General features: G+C 38.2%; 2 long non-coding RNA genes across 13 annotated transcripts in view; both read left to right on the top strand.

Moving 5' to 3' along the window:
* Positions 1–6,737: 6,737 nt before the first annotated feature.
* The window catches only part of LOC136015437 (uncharacterized), an 83,494-nt gene continuing 68,038 nt past the window's right edge, over positions 6,738–22,193 (top strand). For all 12 annotated transcript variants that reach the window (XR_010613214.1, XR_010613215.1, XR_010613213.1 and 9 more), the window contains exon 1: positions 6,738–6,877. This is a non-coding gene — a long non-coding RNA (uncharacterized LOC136015437). The remainder of the gene's footprint in view (positions 6,878–22,193) is intronic.
* On the top strand, positions 10,567–20,252 carry LOC136015438 (uncharacterized). The gene is made up of 3 exons (XR_010613217.1): positions 10,567–12,320; positions 12,951–13,043; positions 14,932–20,252. It is a non-coding gene; the product is annotated as an uncharacterized LOC136015438 (long non-coding RNA).

Here is a 22,193-nt window from a genome sequence, read left to right as displayed (position 1 = left end):
CCTCCTTAATCTTAAAAAAACCCCTCATCTATTCTAATTTAGTGGCTCTTCTCTTAACTCTTTTCACTATTTTATCAATATCCTTTAAAACTGGGATTTCTATAGGCCCCAGTACCAGACAAAAATATTTCAAGCAGGGGTACCATCAGTGCAAACACAGAGGAATGTAAGGCTCTTGTTCATCCTCCCTGGCATCTCCCTGCAAAATGGCTAGCTAAAATGACACTAATTAAATTTGCCAGTGATTTAATACTTCATTTTTTTTATTTATTTATTTTTAGTAAAAAAATGTCCTTAATCCAAGTCTGTTTCTATTTGACTCTGTGAGGCTACATATGTTTTTCTGTTTGTCCATAACTTTTGAGAGCTACACATCTTACAGGCTTAGATTACTAGAACTGTACTGATTTAGGAAGGTGTTGGTGGGCATTAATTAGTATTAAAAAAACAAGTAGAAGACATCACAACAGTATCTCACACCTTCTCTGACCCTTAGATCACAGTTAGCCTTCCAACACAGGACGATAAAGAGTACATACAGTTGCTAACTTACTTGGAACAGATGCACAACTCTTTTTTTGGTCAGCCTAAACTCCATGCCTCTTAACCACAAAGTAGCACTGTCTGATTACCTTCACGAATACAGCTGACTACAGGTATTAATGCTTTGCTGGATGCCTCTATATCATACAGCAAGTCCTCAATGGAGAAAGGAAGATAATAATGAACCATCTCCCAGGTACAAGTGCTGCTCTAGCAGAGAAGAGAGGGCATCCATGTGAAGGAAAGAAAATAAGTCAGTAAACCCACAGAGAACCTCAGGGTGGTGTCAGGCGGAAAGGATTTGAGGATGGAAATGTTGGTTTCAAGGGAGAAAATATGGTGCCTGGAGTCCTGTAATTGTTGGAACAAGTTCTAAAACTGTATGGCCTTGTGGGGTTCAATAGCAGGTGCTTGAGGAGAAAGGGTTAAAAAGAAGGTAGTGGAAGTATTACATGCAGTGACTTGACTAGGTAAAAAATTGCCGAAAGATCTCTAAAAACAATTATCTTATTTCTGACATGCTGAAGTCATCTTAATCTGTTCCACGAAATTTTCACAACACATACACTTAGTTGTCAGTTAGGTGAAGACCTTTTCCCTAATAGTCATCACAAAAGACAAAATCCCACACAGCTATTTGAGCCAATATGCTTTAGATAATGTTTACTTTGGGGACCAAATTTTTCATTTGGCAATTTTTAAAACATGTTTTATGAAATGCTGTATAAATTGGCACATTACATTGAAGACATATCCCACCTCTGCTGTACATTTTTACAAACTGCATTTACTGTAAAGGTATAAAGGTTTCATTCCACTTTCTGGATTTTAATACAACATAGTGTGCCTCTGAAGTGTTCAGTACAGAGGTCACCAATCCTCAGTCTGTTTTACTCCCTCTGATATAATTTCGCAAAGAAGTGGGAAGAAATTTACTCTGCACGCTGCTGACATTTAGAAATCTGTGTCCCATTAGTTTTCATGCATTTTCAAGTTCATTCATGCTGAGTGAACCTTTTATCTTTTAAAATGTTAGAGGCACAACATAGGGTAGATGAAGCCAAAGGAAAAACACTTGATGACTGCTAAATTGTTGGTATTCGAAAGTTTCAGAGTAGCATTCCAAGATATTTCCTAAATTCACACAATAATTTTCGGTTGCTCCTGTTGAATCAAATTTTCACCTCATACAAGGAAGTTTGATACGGTAGGGTAAACCTAAGTCTCAAAAGGCAGAAGAATAATTTTTTTTTCCCCACAAGAACAGTTAAAGATGTAAATTAATTTTCTCCATATTAATCCCATGTTACTTCTTTTTGTTTTAAAGAGCCTTCTACTTTTCTTTAAAATGTCCCAACATTTTAATGACTTCAAATATATGATATAAGTAGAAGTTTATGCTATACAAAAATTAAGAAAAAAGTACTTTTTTCTGCAGGTGCCCCCTTTCCCCTCATCCCCAATCCCTTCAAAATTGCTTTTTGTCAGCACTGTTATAAACTCTATCAAAAGATATTTAATGCTCTGAGTTAGGCTTCAGCTTGCTTTCTCTTTCAAAGGGCCTCCCCATGTGCTTTCACTTCATTCTGAAATACTGTCAGCACTGACTTGTAAGGTTAAAGTGCTGTTTGTTTGTGAATAATCAATAACACTCCCAGCAACTGGTAGAAAATGTTATGTACCCTGATCTTGGCTGCCGGCCTCTGTCTAACCACCCATCCTGCACTACAGCAACCTGTTCAGAAAGATAAACTGGGATGAGCAATTTTATGATGGAGGTGTTCATGGCAGCTGCGTGGGCTTCTGGTAGCTAAGGCAGGAAGCAGGGCAAGCCACTGTCCATGTAGGTTAAAATAAAAAGGATCATAGAATCATAGAATGGTTTGGATTGGAAAGGACATTTGAAGGTCCTTTCAACTCCCCTGCAATAAGCAGGGTCGTCTTTAACTAGACCAAGTTGTGCAAAGTCCTGTCCAACCTGAACCTGAATGTTTCCAGGGATGAGGCATCTATATCTTGCTCTCATAGCTACTCTCAAGGTAAAAAATGTCTTGCTTATATCTAGCCTGAATCTCCCCTTGTTTAGTTTAAAACCATTATCCCTTGTCTTATTGCTATAGGGTCTACTTAAAAGTTTGTCCCCGTGTTTCTTACAAGCCCTCTTTAAGTACTGAAAAGCCAAAAGGAGCCTTTATGCTCTTCTGCAGTTCCCCCATGTGCCTAATAACGGTTTAATTATTTTTAACTATGATCTGCCTCAAGCAGCAGAAGTTAAAATATCAAACGTAACGAAAAGGAGATTCTGCTGTCTTATTTATGTGACCCGAGAAAGGCAGTGAAAACAAGATTACGTTTGCCTGAGCAGATGATAATAAGACCTGTGAGTTACAAGTGGAGTGGGAATTCTGTATGCCCTGTCTTGATAAGGGCAATTAGAAAGGCATTATCACAATAAAACTAAATGTTCTTCTATAATCAGGTGCACTTCTAGTGACTGTGCTGGTGCTGACAAATCACAGCCCAAAGAAGGCAGAAGCAGATAAGCTGGTGTCTGGGCATCACCTGAATAAATATTTTCTTTAAAGAAAGAGAATTTGAGCAAGAAAATATACCAGGTAAATGAGATCATTTAGAAAAAGAATTAGCCACCAGGGACAAGAAAAAAGTGGTCTGAATGTGGAAATAATGAACAAGGTGATGGAAAATAAACATAAAAATAAACATAAAATCAAAATCTTTGATTAAGCAATATTTTTTACCCTGAGATTGCTTATTCTTTTGGGATATTTTAGTGCATGGGGTGCCAAACCCTACGAGGTATCTGAGAAACAGTTGCTTCCTCTTCAGAAAGTGCTCTTTCTTCATTCATTTTCAGTTTGAAAGAGTTAGTTTGTCAAAACTTCTGTTTTTACAGTATCTTGAAAAGAGGGATGGAACTCATCTTTGAAAAATTATATACCAAAACATAAAATGGTTAAACTGTTGATAATGCCTTTCCCAGGTGGTTTAGGGAAGCCATGAGAAGACTGAATCTAGCAGAGCATTTTTGTCATTGACATACCAAAACTAGAGAATTTTGTACCATTTACGACAGCTGTGCAAAAAACTGGCAGATGTTTCCTGCCAAAATTAGCATGCTAATAAGAGCAATACTAAATAACCTCTTTCATCACACACCTATTCATCTTCATAGCTTAAGTCAAATTATGGCTCTTGGCACTCTGTTCTCTAGCACAGGGCATAAATGTCTCTCAGGGCACAGGGCATTCATCTTCTCCAGGAGGAAAAATAAGGCCTTTAGGGATCCGCACATTTCACACAAGCTCTGTGGTTGCTTGCCTCTTTTTGCAATATTATAGCATTACTGTCTGTGTGCTTTTTCACGGCAGTGGAATATTACTCTTTAGTTGTGCAGTCACGTTTATAGCCCTCATCCCAGCCTTCTAGTCAGCGAAACAGAGACCCTTCCACAACTAAAAATTCCTCTCTCACTGCCACCCTGGCCCTGCAGCTCCTGTCACGAATGAGGACAGGATTAAAACTCAGATCTCAGGTTCCTGGAGTTCTCAATTTTCAGACTCAAGATCCAGCTCTAAATGCTGTGTCATGAATATTCATGTGACATACTCTTTGTTGTACTAAGGATACTCAACCAATCCTGTTCTTTTGCATATTAATCACATAAGAAATGTGTGTGGTGGAAGAACTAGGTATAAATTTGAAACAAGAAGGGCCTCTGAAGCCAGTACAATGACTGCTGCTGCACTTACTGACAATGCAAAATAGAATAAAATAGGTCAGTCGTTTGCATAAAAAACATACCTCTCCTACTCAAGGTGCAAACATTCAGTTCAAGTATTTCATGAAGCAGTTACTTTTTCATATTTGTCCTAACCAGGAAACAGGAATAGATTTAAGGACTATTATACTACTGACCAAAGAACACAACTGTCTTGAGGAATGATACGAAAACAATGCAAAAGACAGAGACAGAAAGAAATTAAATAGGGAGGAAGAAACTCGCAGGAAAATAAAAATTAAAATTCAAAAATAAAATAAAAATTAAAGTAAAAATAACAAAATATAATAAAAATAAAAATAAATATAAATATAGGGTGATTTTCAAGTGGTTAGAAAGGGAGTTTCAGGAAACAGAAACTGACTCTCGTAAATTGAAAAAATCCCAGCGTTAAGAAGAGTAAGAAATGTGGATTCAAGCTACAAGAGCAATAGGAATTGGAAAGGCAGTAACTAAGGACATAAAGAGAAAACAAGATAGACTTCACATTTTCATAAGCAGGAAGCCTTGCAGCAAAGAAGTGATTCAGATGGGCTACCAACAAACAGAATGATTTCAGAGAAGCTAAAGTCTAACTTGTGAAATCCTCCTCCTGAGTAGTTCCTTGCACTTTCAAAAGCCCCATTGATTTCAATTACTGATTTCCTAAGGAACTCCCGTGGAAAGTACTGTATAAAGTAATTTGTTTTCTTCAGTCCTTTGTAGTTAATAGAAGAGAATAACAGGAAGGCATTTGTGTAGAGAATACATAGTCATTGCTGGATTAAATATTTCCTGAGATGTAACAATTCTGCACTCCGGTATTCCATCATTATGCAGTTAAGATTCCTAATGGCTCTGTTAATCACAAAAATAGTGGGAAAACATAGGTAAGCATTATGTTAACCTCAGAAGATCTTGTGTCTATCTTAGTGATATCTAAAGGAATAAACATATCACATCAAGTCAAATGATCAGTTCTGGTATTATGGTGTAAAGTGCTGAGTAGCAATTTGTAGAGATGCAATGCATGTGAATCAGATTAAAGGAAAGTATTTAATGATATTTGTCTTAAATTCAGATTTTATTGACACCAGTATTAATCAAACTAGTAAATTGAAAGTGTTCTAAAGCCAAGCTTTTACATCAGGAGACAAATAATGGCATAATGACTATAAATGTGAAAGATATCAAGAAAGAAAGGTGGAAATTCAAAAAAAGGGGAGAAGGATATTATTGCAACGCAAAGAAACAAGAAATGGTGCATGGTGGTTTGTTATGTGAAGGGGTGTTCTGAAGGCAGGAAGAAAAAAACATAACTTATTCAAGGTGAAAAAGGTACAGTAGCAAGAGTTTGAGGTCTATAACTGGAACAGTGGGAGAAGAAGATGAACTGCTGTGAAATAAACCAGAAGTTCAAATTCTGTGGATGTCAAAGTCTGAGATTTGGTAGTGTGATCCAGCTTCATGATTATTTTCATGACTGATGTCAACACCCATTAAAAACTCTCAAAATAATAATAACCCCCTCTCATCACTAGTTATTTTAATTATCATTCTGCTGGTAATTTTGGGCTGCTCTTTCTTCCAAGCTCTCTTCATCATTTAGACAATACTCTTATTCTCTTATAGCAATTAATTTTATTCTAAAAATTATTGAGCATACTATACATCTGCTTACATCTCAAAATTTTGCATATTATTTTTGGTTTTTTAGAATTACAGTTCCAGTTTCTATCCCAGATCAAGTCATAGTCATACAGAACCAGTTCAATAGCTTATGTGAAATGAGCAGTGGTCTCTCCTTCCATGTAGCTTGACATAAATAACTAGCTTAGGCACCACAAAAAACCTGTTAGAGTTCCAAAGGAGCCTGTTCTCACTAATGCAATTCTTAAGTCTCAGGATGTCAGATAAGAATGTCCTCAGCTGCTTTCATTGTAAAGGTATTTTTCAGAGATGTGCTCAGAGATTTGGGAATAAATGAACACAAATACCAACTTTTGTCTGGAAATCTTAGGTTTGTGCTGTGATTTAACTAGCTTTCTTCTTGCAAGAAGAAAATTCTGAGAATCAAAGAGAGCAACAGAGTCTCTAACTGAGCCTACCATTACCTTTAGGTAATGTATCTTGGGAGTCACATTTCTTCTACTTCTAGCTATCAAAGTCTATTTCTTATTTATACAGATAACTTTCAACTGGTTTAACATTACAACTAGAAGATACCTGACCCTCAAATATGCTATGCTCCTATGCTTACTGTGAGATAGTTAACCTTTATAACAGAAATCCTTTTACTGAATCCCAAGTCATAATCCAGTAAATCACAGTAAGCAGTATTTACCACATTAATTTTTAAATCATAAAGTCACAGAATAACTAGGTTGGATAACAAATTTGTTGGATGTATCTGGCTTACCGTTCAGCTCAAAGCAGAACTATCTTCAAAGTTAGATCCAACTTGAAATTAGATCAGGTTGTTAAAGGCCAAAATCTAGTCTACAGAAATACTACTTGGGGCAGCAATTCATGGCAAGAAGATATTCTGCATCTCTGGTAAGTTCCTTCCTTCATAAATACTAGAAAAGTACACTATCAGTCCAAACCAGACACAAACTGGGTAATGAATAATAATCACTCCATATTTCTGAAGTGCAGGATACACTCTTGTTGACTGCAATGTGGCATTTCAGGATATTAGCTTGCTTTAAACAAACTCCATCTAGACTCTCAATGACATGTCCAGAAAGTTAATTCTCCAGCTACCAGAGGAGAGCTCTCTCTTTCATATTCTTTTTATATATGAATATATTTTGTATATGTCTTTCTATGGGTTTTGTGTGAAATTAGAGAGGGGTTTCCCCCTATACCATGCAGGCAAAGAACAGCCATGAACACAGACATAGGTCTTTGCAGTATGCACAGTGTACATGTCTTGTGTTGACTTAGTACAAATATTGGAGACACCTTTAAATGAAAAGACAAATGGATCTTAGTGAGCAGCAGAGGCTAAAGTAGACATGGATATATCAGTAATTGTGTCCCTCAAAATCTATATTCATTGCCTGGATCCCACTTTACTTCCCAGAGATAGCATTTTAAGCAGAGTATCATCAGTAAAATAAAAGGGATAGATAGCCACTAAACATTAAATATTTTATGAAGAAAAATAACAGCTGCAAATTACTGTAAACCTCCTGTGGTACAATAGAAAAGCTTGATTTGAGTTCCTTTTGAGCTCCCTTTATTGCTTTTTTGTCAGCTGTATAATTACCAGTTTCTTAATCAGCATTTGTTCCTTTCAGTGAATTAATGTCTCGCATCATTTTACTGATAATGTTACTGCTGCCTGGTTTTGTTCTTATTGAACAGACTTGATTGATTGATAGGAAAACAACCTTATTCAGAAAGAGATCCAATCTACTGCTGATTTATGTTGAAGATTGAAGGCACTCTGGCTTTTAGTACAACAAAATTTGAACAGTACTGTTCAATTTCAGTGACAGATTTTCCAAAGTATGATTTTAATAAGATACAAACAATTTGGTATGATAGTCAATAATTTACATACAACAGACACTTTATATTACCACAGTTGAGGTACCTTTCATTACATACTGTAAATCCTCAGTTTTGCCTTCTAAATCAAAGCTCAACATCCTTAGATACCGTTAATGCACATAATTTCACTGAATTTTAGAGAACTAAATTAACGTAAATCCAGTTTAAAACTGAACTGTTGAAAGAATTTACATGAAAATGACAGACTGTTAAATATTACTGGTTTTCCAAAGAAATTTCAGCAGCAAGTTATACGCTTCAAATGAAATTTAAGATTCCAATGAAATTTAAGATACAGCATGTTAAAAATGCTGAACTTAGAAGAAAAAGGGCTTTTTCTTTACACTAGATTAGCAACTCTTTCACTTTTTAATGAAACATTAAATAAAAATGCAAGAAGGAAATGCAACTGCAAAATTCTATATTAACTGCTATGAGGAATGTGAAAGTCTTTACAGAAAGCTCAAGGATACAGTTCTTGACAAAGGTCCCTTTAAGCCCAAACTATTCTAAGATTCTATGATTTTTGGAGTTTGTAAAGAAATATTTTTACTTTCTTCTACCTTCTCCAAGGTCAAGTTATGAATACTTTCCAAATGACTAGTAACAAAGTATTCCACACCCAAAACTGCAGTGGTCTTGACAATTAAAATGTTTGGACCACTCTGAAAGAGATCTGTGCCAGTATCACATTGATCTTGATTACTGAGATTGACTTAATGTATGAGTTGGTTTGGAAGCTGCTAACAAGAGCTGTCTTTCAGTGTCAGTTTAGACAAGTACACTCTCATTTTCCATGGAATTACACAAAATAGCTATAATAGGTTCAAGAAAATGTCACTCTATACCAGTATCATGGTCTCCCAAAGTAATTGGCACCAGATATAAAGAAAAGAATGTAAGACAGATGCAAGCACGTAACAACAGTTTTTCTCATACATTGTAGCAAGAGGCTGTACCTCTTGGCTTTTTATTCTACAACTTTTGTCTAATTGCTTTTTGAATCTGCACAAACTCTTTGCATTCACAGTATGCTCAAGCAACGAATCTTATGGTTTAAGAGTACGTGGTGTGAAGCACTACCTACCCCTGTTCATTGAAAGCTTTCACCCTATAATTCACTCCTGCTTCCTATTGAGTATGAACAATCCCCTGGTTTGACTTCTCCAGGATTATTAATAATCATCAGATACTGCACAGGCTACAGAACCCTGGTCTTCTCTCATGCTGCTCCACAGATTTGCTTTTCCTTGTGAATTTTCTATGTATCTTTTTCTTTCAAGACATGCTGTGAGTTCACAATGATAAAATTCTTCCTTTTTTCCTTCCTTCCTTCTTTCCTTTCTTCCCTCCTTCCTTCCCTCCTTCCCTCCTTCCTTCCCTCCTTCCCTCCTTCCTTCCCTCCCTCCTTTAACTTCACATTTAACTTCACAAAATTGATGCTCCTTTGTTTTCTTCTTTTACTGACATTAGTCAGCTTCCATACTGCAAGCATTTTAACCTACAATTTAGTTTGTCTCCGAGTTTGTCTCAGAGGTGAGAACCTTGAAATATTCTGCAGCGGGTTGCAATACTTTTTAATTGCGGTTGATTTCTTAATCATGATAACAATGTTACTGCCAAGGATTTAATTTCAGTAAGCAGATGCAGGTTCTAATAACACAGCTATTAAGAGTGGTATTTCTGAGAAATTGGGGGTGGGAAATATTTCCCATATATTTAACTGCAAACTAAAACTCATGTCAAAATGTACTTGGTGAGTCTGAACCCCAGCTCCCAATTAATGTCTCTGTCAGTTGTTGAAACTTTTAATTGTGTAAATCATTGAAGCCAAAATAATATGGGAAACAGAACTCTTTCAAATCCTCTGTGTTTCCAGATTTCATACCTTGTGTCAAATTACATTCTGTCTTCAAACAGCAGTCCTTGGTGGCATAAGCTGTTCTGTTCTTCTGGTTTTCAGATGAGAGTCATAGTCCATGTGACCACTTACAAATGCAAACCATGTATTTCAAGTCCACATGGCATTTCCAGAACTTAGGAACATGGTGTCTCAATATTCATTTTTCTTCTCAGCCCAACAACATCAGAGAAAAATTTGAATTCTCCCCTAAGGAAATGTGTGACTTTTTAGTGAAAAAGGAAGTGCAACATATCTGAAGCAAGACATGGGCTATTTTTTGTCTTCTTTTTATCAAGATCTGCTTCTGATTGATTGAAAAGCTCTCAAGTCAACATTTGACTGGAGCCCCACTCTGAAAAATACAAGCTAATGTTTTGGGTTGATTTTTTTTAAAGTTGTCTTCATGGTGTATTTTAGTTTCAACAACTGCATTTTCCCCTCCTAATCTCGCATAACCAAACCTCCTCCAAAGTCACGCAGTCATTGCTTGAGTCTTGTAAACCAGTAATTTTATGCTTTATGTTGATATGTTTAAAAGTAATGGTGGTGTTTAATACTTGATTCACAGGGCTTGATTAGTATTTCCCAGCTCACATTAGACCTTCTTTGTCTATTTTATATTCAGAATTGACTACATTACTGACTCAAGCCTTATCTGTAGGTGTTAGCTATTCCAATGGAATCATTATACTCTAAGAGAAGCTCATTAAAATGAGTACTGTGTTATGTATTTCAGGTGGAAGCAAACTGGCAAAAGAAAGATGGAAAGGTATATCAAGAAGGCAGGAAGGAGAAATTATATTAAATCAGTTGATAAAAGGCCTCGATGCTTTTTCTAAAATATTTTTCTAGCATTGTAACATTAAATTTAAACTTTCCATTTGAAATGTAAATAGAAGTGCTATTGCACCTGGACAAATTGTCTCCACCAATTTTCTTTTTTGATCGAAAACCTGGGGATTTTACTATGTGTTATTTTTCACTAATTGTATCTACTTTTGATTTTTTATTGAAAATATTTTTTCAGTTCTTTGCTTGAAAGACATGGGATCTTCAAATTAAACTACTCCTCACTTTACCACATTTCTGAGCTACTCAGCTTGACTTTTTTTCTTTCTGTGAACTTGCCTGGACTACAGGTTGGCCAGCTTTGCTTTTGTTCTTAGGAATGAGCTGTCTTGAGACACAGTTGTGAGCACATGTAGGAGAAAAGTTGATTTGGAGCAGACAGAATTAATCTACTAAGAGTAAATCATACCTGGCAAACCTGATTGCCTTCTATGCATGATAAAATGACTGGACAAAGATAGGGGAGGGCAGTGGTTGTCATTTTCCTCACCATTGAGAAGACATTTGGCACTGTATCCCAGAATACACTTGTATCCAAGTTAGGTCATTACAGTCTGGATGGATGGACAACTAGATAGGTTGGCCTGCCATTCAGAGCGGTCTAGACAACCTGGAGGAATGGGCCAACAGCAACTTTACAAAATTCAGCAAGGACCAATGCCAAGTCCTGCCTCTGGAAAGGAAGAGCCCCTTGCAGTGACAGGCTGGGAGTGCCTGGTTGCAGAGCAGCTCTGCAGGAAGGACCCTCAGGTCACTGGTGTGTAGCAACTGGCAGCACTGAGGGTCAATAGCATCCTGGGCTACATCAGCAGGAGCATGGGCTATTGATGGACAAAGAAGAATACCTATCTCCATTCACACCGGTCACATCTAGGTTACTGCAGGCTTGTCTGGGGCTCCCCAGTATAGGAAAAACAAAACAAAACAAAACGTAAACTGGAGCAAGTTCAGTAGAGACCAATTAGATGGTTATGGATGGATCTCTTGCCCTTTGATGAGAGCCTGAAGGATTTGGGCTTGGTCAGCCTGGGGAAGACATGACTTATCTAACAGCATCTTCTGCTGCCTACGAGGAGGACATCAAAGGAACAAAGTCAGGATTTTCACAGTGATGCATGGTAGAGTAGGAGGATTAAAGACCACATGCATAAGTTGAAAGAAGAGAGGTTCAGGCAACATAAGAGATATCTTTTCCCTCTGAGGCTAACCAAGCAATGAAGAAGCTTGCCCAGTTATGTTGTGTAGTCTCTATTCTCAAAGTTTACAAGACCCAAAAGCATTAAGCCTGGTCTGAGCACAGAACTGGTTTTCCTGTGAGCAGAACATTGGAATAGATGACCTCCAAAGGTCCCTTCCAACATGAATTATCCTATGATTTTATATTTACATGAAAAAGCAATATGTATATTTCTGGCAAAGTCATCACTTCAGAGCTGAATTTCTTGAAAGTCAAAAGACAGATGTTTCTAGTCAATTTAGTTTAAAATTAAATGGACCCCTTGCCTGAAGATTTCCAGAAGAATGGAAATTATTATTAGTCGAGTGCCAGCTACGTCACCTTTTTCAGACGTTTACTTTACTACTAGGTGTGCCTCAGTGTTTTTCACAGGAGATGTCAAAATACAGATTCCAGATTTATAGAAGTCCTCCATGCAATAAATATTTATGACCATCTGAATGAACAAGGTAGGGAAATTATAGCCTATGTCTTTTGCTATCTTCTCACAAATAGACAAAATACATATTAAAAATGTATCTCACAAAATATGTATTAAAATCTTCACATGAACAAAAACTGTTGGCAACATACCTCATACTTCTGAAAGATGAGGGCATGGGTTTCACTGTAAGTAAATCACATGCAGGAGATGCCTGGTCTTCAGAGGTTTCTGGGTTGCATGGGATGGGAGTGGATGAAGCTGAAACCCCAAAGACTACCATCATCATAGTTTAAAGGCCCTTAATTTCTCACAGTGGAGGGTTTAGATTTTACAGATGTCACATCTCTCATCCCAGGCCTCATGCTGCTCATGAGAGACACAGGAGACCCTCTTGAACTGCTTGAGAGTTACTGGTTTGACACTGCTGTCTGGCAATAGGAATTTTATTATCTGAGTTATTATTTTATTACTATGAAGTTAAACTCTGTGAAGGGGGTTTGCATGAGAAATGCCAATTCTGTACAGAGAAGGGCAGGAACTTTATCTGCCTGGGGGAGGAGGGTTCACACAGGTCGGGTTTTGCATGCTGTAAGCTGGAATGTGTCACAAAAAAAAGTGTCTTTTTAATGACTTCTGAACATTTTTTTAATCCTAGTAGTCAATAACCCTGGATTTGGATAAGGCTGAGGTTCTGAATGACTTCTTTGGCTCGGGCTTCACTGGCAAATACTCTGACCACACCACCCAGGTATTGGAAGGCAGATGCAGGGACTGTTAGAATGAAGACCTTAGATCCACTGTAGGAGAGGATATGGTTCAAGACCATCTTAAGAACCTGAACATACACAAGTCCATGGGACCTGATAAAATCCATCCATGGGTCCTGAAGGAGCTGGCAAATGTAGTTGCTAAGCCACTTTCCATCATATTTGAAAAATCATGGCAGTCAGGTGAAATTCCAGATGACTGGAAAAAGGGAAATATAACTCCCATTTCAAGAAGGGGAAAATGGATGACCCAGGGAATTACAGACCAGTCAGTCTCATCTGTGTGCCTGGCAAAATCTTGGAGCACATTCTCCTGGATGGCATGCTAAGGCACATGAAAAACAACAAGGTGCTTGGTGACAGCCAGCATGGCTTCACTAAGGGGAAATCCTGCCTGACCAATTTGGTGGCCTTCTATGATGGGGCTACGGAGCTGATGGACAGGGGTAGAGGAGCCGATGTCATCTACCTGGACTTGTGCAAAGTGTTTGACACTGTCCCACACAGCATCCTTCTCTCTAAATTGGAGAGATATCAATTTGATGGATGGATCACTCGGTGGATAAAGAACTGGCTGGATGGCCGCACACAAAGAGTTGTGGTCAATGGCTCAATGTCCAGCTGGAGACCGGTAACGAGTGGTGTCCCTCAGGGATCAGAGTTGGGACTGGTCTTGTTCAACATCTTTGTCGGTGGCATGAACAGTGGGATTGAGTGCTCCCTCAGCAAGTTTGCCGATGACACCAAGCTGTGTGTTTCGGTTGATATGCTGGAGGGAAGGAATGTCATCCAGAGGGACCTCAACACGCTTGTGAGGTGGGCAATGCCAACCTTATGAAGTTCAACCATGACAAGTGCAAGGTCCTACACCGGGGTTGGAGCAATCCAAGGCACAGCTATAGACTGGGCAAAGAAGAGATTCAGAGCAGCCCTGCAGAGAAGGACTTGGGGGTGCTGATCGATGAGAAAATGAACTTGAGCCGGCAGTGTGTGCTCGCAGCCCAGAAAGCCAAGTGTATCCTGGGCTGCATCAAAAGGAGAGTGACCAGCAGGTCGAAGGAGGTGATCCTGCTCCTCTACTCTGCTCTTGTGAGACCTCACCTGGAGTATTGTGTGCAGTTCTGGTGTCCTCAACATAAAAAGGACATGGAACTGCTGGAACAAGTCTGGAGAAGGGCCACGAGGATGATCAGGGCACTGGAGCACCTCCCGTATGAAGACAGGCTGAGGAAGTTGGGGCTGTTCAGCCTGGAGAAGAGAAGACTGTGTGGAGACTTCATAGCAGCCTTCCAGTACCTGAAGACGGGCTATAAAGATACTGGGGATGGACTATTCATTAGGGACTGTAGTGACAGGACAAGGGGTAACGGGTTAAAACTTAAACAGGGGAAGTTTAGATTGGATATAAGGAAGAAGTTCTTTCCTGTCAGGGTGATGAGGCACTGGAATGGGTTGGCCAAGGAAGCCATGAATGCTGCATCGCTGGCAGTGTTCAAGGCCAGGTTGGACAGAGCCTTGGGTGACATGGTTTAGTGTGAGGTGTCCCTGCCCATAGCAGGGGGTTGGAACTTGATGATCTTAAGGTCCTTTCCAACCCTAACAATTCTATGATTCTATGATTCTGTCACTACTTTACTGTGTCTTTGTCACTTTTTTCCCTCTCAAACAAACAAAAACCTTAACAATAAATTAAGTAAATCTAACAACCAACCACACAAATAATGAAAAAAAACCCTCACAAAACGAAACCAAATAAAATATCCCCACACCCTATGCTAAATGCTGAAAAAATGGTAAATCTGATTAATGTTTAAGGCATTTCCCTATAATCTGACAGTTCCCTATTTTGTTTTACTTTTTCATTGATAGACACCTACCGCTGCAGTTTGATTTCTAGGAAGAAAATAGGACTCAATGTTTGAAAATGCTTTCAGCTTCAGACAATGCCAGAGGAGAGTTCTTCCTTTCCAGAAAACTTGTTCTGAACAAAGGAAACAGCTACATTGAATACAATACACCACTTGCTATGTTACCATGTTTTAGTCTCTCCATTCCTTTATGATATTTAATATAGTGAAAATATATACACCTCTACTTAAAAAACACTTCTACATGTCTTATGCATTTGAAAAGAGTGGAAAATGAGTGTTTGTAAGACAACTTCCAAATTACTTCATGTGGTTATGGTCTAAGGGAATTTTCTTCAAAAGTGCAGCAGGCTGTCAGAAGGAAGGCCAAAAAAGGCCTTTGTACCATTTGAGTTATGGGTTTTGAAGAGCTGTCTCACCAGTGTCGGGTTGACCTATTGTCAATATTACTTCTGGGGAAGATGAGGAATGCTGGTGCAAACTTCACTTGCAAAGCTGGAGCTCTGCCTGGAGAAAAGAAGACTCCAGGAAGACCTTATTGTGGCCTTTCAGCTCTTAAAAGGGGCCTATAAGAAAGATGAGGAGAGATCTTTTAGCAGGGCCTGTTGCAATAGGACAAGGGGGAATGGCTTTAAACTAAAAGGAGATTCAGGCTGGATGTGAGGAAAAGATTTGTTATAATGAGGGTGGTAAAATACTGGCACAGGTTGCCCAAAGATGTGGTTGATGCACCATATTTGGAGACATTCCAGGCCAGGCTGGATGTGGTTCTGGGCAACCAAATATAGTTGAAGATGTCCCTGCTCATAGTAGAGGTTTGGACCTTTAGATGACCTTTAGAGGTCCCGTTTAAACCAAACTATTCTATGATTCTAAATAGAGAATACTGGGACTATACACCTAGGGAAAGGATTGCTCTGCATATGAGAAATGGAATCATAGAATCATAGAATGGTTTGGGTTGGAAGTGACCTTATAGATCGCTTAGTTTCAACTCACCTGCCATGTGCATGGGTACCTTCCGCTATACAAGTTGCTCAAAGCCCCATGGTGCAGAGATCTATTTGGACCTAGGAGACTGCTTTCTTTGTTAAATGTATATGAAGATATTAAAGGCTTGTTTCATATTTCTTTGAAATACAGAAAAGTTATTAGGCATTACCCTTCAAAACAGTTTGTTTTAAAAAGAGATTTGCAAGTTTTGGTTCCTACAGCAGGTATTGCAGTGATTTATACATTCCCTGTGGCCCTGATTGTGCCATAAATATACATGCCATAAAATATGCAAATAAATGACTCTTTAACGAATTGGATAAAATACCCCATATGTAAAAATAATTCATGACTCAGTTGAACTGCAAGTGAATATTTAAATTAAATAGCTTGGATTACAAAAAAACGTGTAAGAAATGACTACTTGCTCTTTCTGAAAGCTGACACCTCTAACATCTCTTGGCCATCACAATTTTTCAAGCCAACAATATAAGCATGAAAGGGATAACAAACTGCTAGCAAGTTCTTGATCTGCTAGAGTTCTTTTTTTACATCATTTAATAAACAATGCTAACTTTCCTGCTTGACTTCCACTTAAAAAAGGATTTTTCTGTAACAGATTTAGTGTGACAGATGAGGAAGGAACCTAGCAGAAATGATAAATGCAAATAAGAGTCAACATGCACTCAATTTAAAATGACAGTAAACAGTGTGTTTGTCACAATGAACATAGATCATAAATCTTATATTGTCAAAGTAAACCATGCCCAGCTTATATTCTCCTTTGTGACAAGAGAGGACCTGAGAAGAAACTCTAGACTGCAGTCTTTTAGACTTGTAGAGCTTCTCTTAAGGCCTGTAGCATAGGTAAAGTCTGGGGAATTCAGGGTTGGGACAGTGTCCCTTCTAAAGTGAGACAAGTCCCCACTGTTCAAGGTGGAACAATTGTGCTGTGCTACCATGATTCCTTAATTTAGTATTCAATGTGTTTATTTTCTTGTCTCTCTTTTTTCTTACCTAGAACAGTGAATATTCTGAAATTAATCAACAGATAGATACCAAATTAAGCTACCACGAAAACAATCTGCGTATTTAGCTTATGTTCTTTGTGAAAGCTGAAATGGGAATTTTTAGAAGCAGATTCATAACAACTTTGTTCATGTACTTTGATCAAGCCGTTTATATTTTTGCAGGCTTTGAACAATGTGTATAAAAATAATCTCGTAGCTTGCTTTGCTGGGTTCTCGATAGTACATCCAACCTCTGCACACATACTTGTTCCCTCAGCTCTCCCTACCACGTGAGGTTCCTCTGCACCTCTGACTAACTCAGCTTTTCCTGCAGGCAGGGTTGGCTGAAAAGTCCTGTACACCTACTCTTGCACTCCCATCCATACTTAGGCCTGGCAAGAAATGTGAAGTTCTCCAAGAACCATAAGGAGATGCTGAAACTTGCCTGAAAATGAGATTGCTGCCTTATGGCTTCAGTCAGAACATTTTTTGAGGGGGTGTGGATTGCAAGAGGGGAGTGTGAGCAATGCCAAAGCTAGACATAGAAATTAAATGAGAGGTAAAAGTCATGCTGCACTAATCAGCAACCATTTAGCTTCATGAAACATCAAGAAGCTAAGTAGAACATATTGCCTGAAAGAGCCAGAAGGAGATATATAGTTAATAAAACAGTTTCCAGAGCTTTTAAGTATCTGTGTCTGACTCAGACTGTGAGGCCATAGATTCCTTTTTAAAAATACTTACTGTTTATTTTTCCCCAATGGCCCTGGCAATCCCAGAGGCCTCTTTAAATTAAAGCAGTGGAAGAGAAATTAGTCTGCTCGCTGAATAGACCCTGTTTACCCACCTCTGCAGTAACAAAGACACAGTTCTTCCTTGCTCAGTGTGGACAAGAACAACAGTACGCAGAACTAGGAAGTGAGTGCCAGCTATAATTGTGTTTTGCATATAGCAAATTTTATATCTGGATCATCCAAATGCTTCCAGTGCAAAATGCATTTTTCTGCAAAGCAGAGAGCAATAAATGTGTTTAAATAAGGAGGGAAGAAAAGTGTGGAGAGAATATTTAGATTTATTTCACTTACAGTACACCAGAAGTCCACCGTTGAGTGGTTAGAGTGCTGAGAGGTTGTATTGTACATCTTAGTTGAGTGCCTTTAGCAGAAAAAGCCTATGAAGAACTCTAATCTCATACATATATCTTAATTCCTTTAAATCAGGTAATGGCTTTGTGCTTGAAAAAGATGTGTGTGCAGCTGATTCCTGAGTTATCAACAATAGTAATATTTTAACAGATGGGAACTTTTAGTGAGTCCTGAAATAATTACAGGACAAAACCTTCACAATTCTATATGAGTTCTTACTTAATTATGGAGCTCTGATTAAAAAAAGATACTCCAAACAAACAAACAAAAAACCCCCACAAAATTTGTTCCAAACACAAAGAGAAATAGAACAAATTTAATGACATTTCTAATCCTAAACCCTGTATTTTTAATCACTGAGGAGAAACATAATAAATCATATTTGTTACTTAAATATTTATTTGGATGTTTGCCTCCTGTCTGTAAGTAAGTGTATGCCATGGTATTCAAAGCATACCTAAAAATCTGCAAATACCTAAATAGAGGTTTGGGTATTTAACTCTAGATGCACACATTTTAGAATATCAGTGATATTGTGCAGCAAAAATATTTGAGAACAGGGATTAGGATGTTTATGTTCTCACCTTCAATCTCCTACTTCACACTTGGGTGTTTCAGTGAATGCAAATTGCTTTCCTTGTGGATATGAGAAGTTAATCCATAGTCCTTTTGGTTATTCATACATATATTGGATACTTGCTAAAACTGTTATTAAAAATATCTAAGCAAGGCTCCAGATGACTAAGGCATTACACGTGCACTGTTCTCACAGTTTATAACCATTTTATCTTCACAGGGACACAGTTTCCTAAGACACATTGCCCAGTAAAACTCATCAAACCCTGACATTGACGCATAGGTCACACTTCCACTGATTTCAAGACAAAATTTAGCTATTGGAACTTGACTTCTAAATTTGCCTTTCTTTTTGTTCTCACTAGTGATGGTAACACCATTTTGTTTCATTTAAACACAGACATTAATATCAATTAGCTTGCTGACTGTTTGACTGTGCTGCCCAATCAGGATAATGTCTCTCTACTAGTATTAATGTCTATACTTAATAATGTGTGAAAAAATGCAGCTGAATTTATTTGCCCACAAATTAATATACTTTTAAATACTGCCTTTACAGACTAGTCTGAATCACTTGGATAGTATCTTTTATCACTCTTTTTTCCTTCCAGCTCTTCACACTTTATCTTTCCTCTTTGAATTTGAATGTTTTTCCACTCTTTCAAATGATAGTTAACACAGAAAGAATGCAAAATTTAATTTTGGGACTACCCTAATATACTTCCTTATTCTTGTTTGGTTTTTTTGGTTTTGTTTTAGGGTTGTTGGGGTTTTTTTTATGTGTTCCTGCAGATAAGCTCAGGCTTATCTTGATCTTTCTTTTGTTAAAATACAGTTTTTAGGGAAAAGGTACGCAGATTTAATTCCCTACCTGTACTAAGCTATTAGCTTTCAGGAGAAATGTGTGTTGAATTACAGTAATACAAGAATAGCGGAATAATTAAATGAGAATAATACATTAGTACTTTTACATTTATCTTCCAGACCATGCAGAACAATTATGTTTCCTGAATCACAGGGGACCAGGGACCTACAATTAAAGGAATAATTCTTCTTTATTTGCTCCACCATTTGCAGCTATAATAATCTGTACATAGAGGTCTTTATTACACCTACAGGACTATTTTCATCCCAGGTCACTTAAACAGTAGCACTAATAATAATGCAAAAAATTTACTTTGTGTTGCTTGATAAACATTTATGATCTTGAGAGGCACTTTACAACATTTCTGATTTTGATGCTGCCTTTTGACATCTGATCACAATAACTTCAAAATTAAAAGCATATGGATATTGCCACCTAAGTATGTATGTTTCCTAAACTGGATAGCCTAAGAGAAAGTAAATGGGTCTGTTAAACTTTAGCAATTACCTGAAATATTATATTAAAATAAACAGATAGAGATCGCACATATGTATAATGGCTTGTAGCAGTAACCAATATCAAAGCATGGTATTTTATAGGAGAGTTCGTTTCGTCACACAGCCTCAGGGGTTGTAATATATTGTTTCATCTGTAAAAGAAATTACAAATGTGGCCTGTTCATTTGCCCTGTAGTTAAATGGTAATAAACAGTGTGAGCTACTCAGCTGGAGAACATGTTTGTACTACTGTGTTCATTGTTACCTTTTAGACTAATCAGGACTTGAAACTCAGATCTCTACTAGTGTGAAAATGAAAGTATATGAAAATACGGCGGTGCATGCGTCAGGGATCTGGATTTCTCCTCTAGTAAGAGGAGGTCTAGACTTTCCCTCCCGTGCTGGTATATCAGTGGGGTTCCCAAAGCAGCCTAGAACAGAGATGCTGTTGCCACACTATTTTAAGAGCTACAGACCTTAAAAACAACTATTTTAGCTTTAATTCTGTTGCCTGTCAGCAAAGGAGTGGAGCCTTATGGACTTAACACTTCCTAAATGAGGCTATTTCTAGCAGCTCAGATCAGGTTAGAAAGGTGATTTCTGTTAAGAATGTTTTTGTGGATTTCTGAGACTCAGCTAGTTTCAGGATCTAAATTTAAAACATAACCAGTCTTAAAATTAGTCAACTGTAGTATCCTTCCAGAGTATGCAACTACTGGCACACAGTACAGTGCATTCAGCTTTTGATAGCACCTTTTTAAGATGAGAGCTAGGTTGCTGTAGTCATTGAGCGTGAGTGGTCTTAAACTGACACAGTGGTTGAACTATATTATTAGCACATGTCCCAGTTAACCAGTTTTTGGAGCCCCCATTTTTGCCTGGGGCTGGGGCATACTGGGTGAAAGCAGGCGTGGATTCAGTTGACGGACACAAATAACATGAAAATCACAGAACCATCAGGGTTGGAAGGGGCCTCTGGAGATCGTCCAGTCCATCCCCCTGCCACGGCAGGGTCACCAAGGCCAGGATACACAGGAACGTCCAGGCTGGTTTTGAATGTCTGTAGAGAGAGAGACAACCCCCCTGGGCAGCCTGTTTCAGTGCTCTGTCACCCTCAACATAAAGATCTTCTTCATGTTGAGGTGAAACTTCTTGTGTTTGAGCGTATGGCCATTACTCCTCTTCCTGTCACTGGGCACCACTGAAAGACTTTGGCATCATCCTCCTGTCATCCACTTTTGAGATATTTGATACATGAATGATATCCCCTTTCAGTGTTCTCTAGACAAGACAGGCCCAGCTCCCACAGTCTCTCCTCATAAGACAGATGCTTCAAACCCCTGATCAACCCCTCCACTGGACCCTCTCCAGTAGCTCCTTGTCTTTCTTCTACTGAGAAGTCCAGAACTGGACACAGATGTTGCCACTGTGCTTCAAAAAGGCTTAATTCAGTATTTGTACCTTTCATCGATTTCTCTACACCAAAGCATTATTCAGATTGATTCTTTCAGCTTATCTCCATCTCTAGTTTCTTCTTAATAATTCTCAGAAGAAGAGGAAAAAAATTATGTGATGAGAAGAAACAATTATTTTCTAAGAGGGAAGCACATTAAGTAAGAAAGACATCAATAGCTGCCGATAGCATAGTTATATCTCCACTTGTACATACCTAAAGGGTTTAATGTTGCTGCAGGAGATGTGATCCCCGATTGTGATGCTCCACTCACAGACTGTACAGCAGCACAGAAAGAAAGTCCTTCATCTTGTTATTCACTACTCTCATGCAACAGCACATTGTCACCTCCTTTGTAAGCTGTGAAAGATCACAGAAGGAGAACAAAGCAGTGTCTTGAAAGAATCTCTTCACACTTTTTTGTTATTTCAAAGGAAACACAATTTGTCTTGGAAATGAAGAAATGTAACTGCTGCTGCTGACTGTAATACTTCTCTCCTGCCTCCCCCAGGAGAGGAAGAAGTAGAAACTAAAGTTTTAAGTATTATTTTTACTGCAGTTTAAAACAGCTACAGTGTAATTAGTCCAAACTCTCTGTGAGAAAGCACATACCTTAGTCAAATAACATCTGCCATGCAGTGTCTAAACCTAAATATGCGGGCTGCTGCCAGAAGCCCACAGTTACTCTTAGGGAGTGCTAGTGACCACAGCAGGCAAACAGGGT

The sequence above is a fragment of the Lathamus discolor genome, chromosome 5, assembly GCF_037157495.1.
Source record: "Lathamus discolor isolate bLatDis1 chromosome 5, bLatDis1.hap1, whole genome shotgun sequence".
NCBI lineage: Eukaryota > Metazoa > Chordata > Aves > Psittaciformes > Psittacidae > Lathamus > Lathamus discolor.
This window is presented reverse-complemented; position numbering and strand designations above follow the sequence as displayed.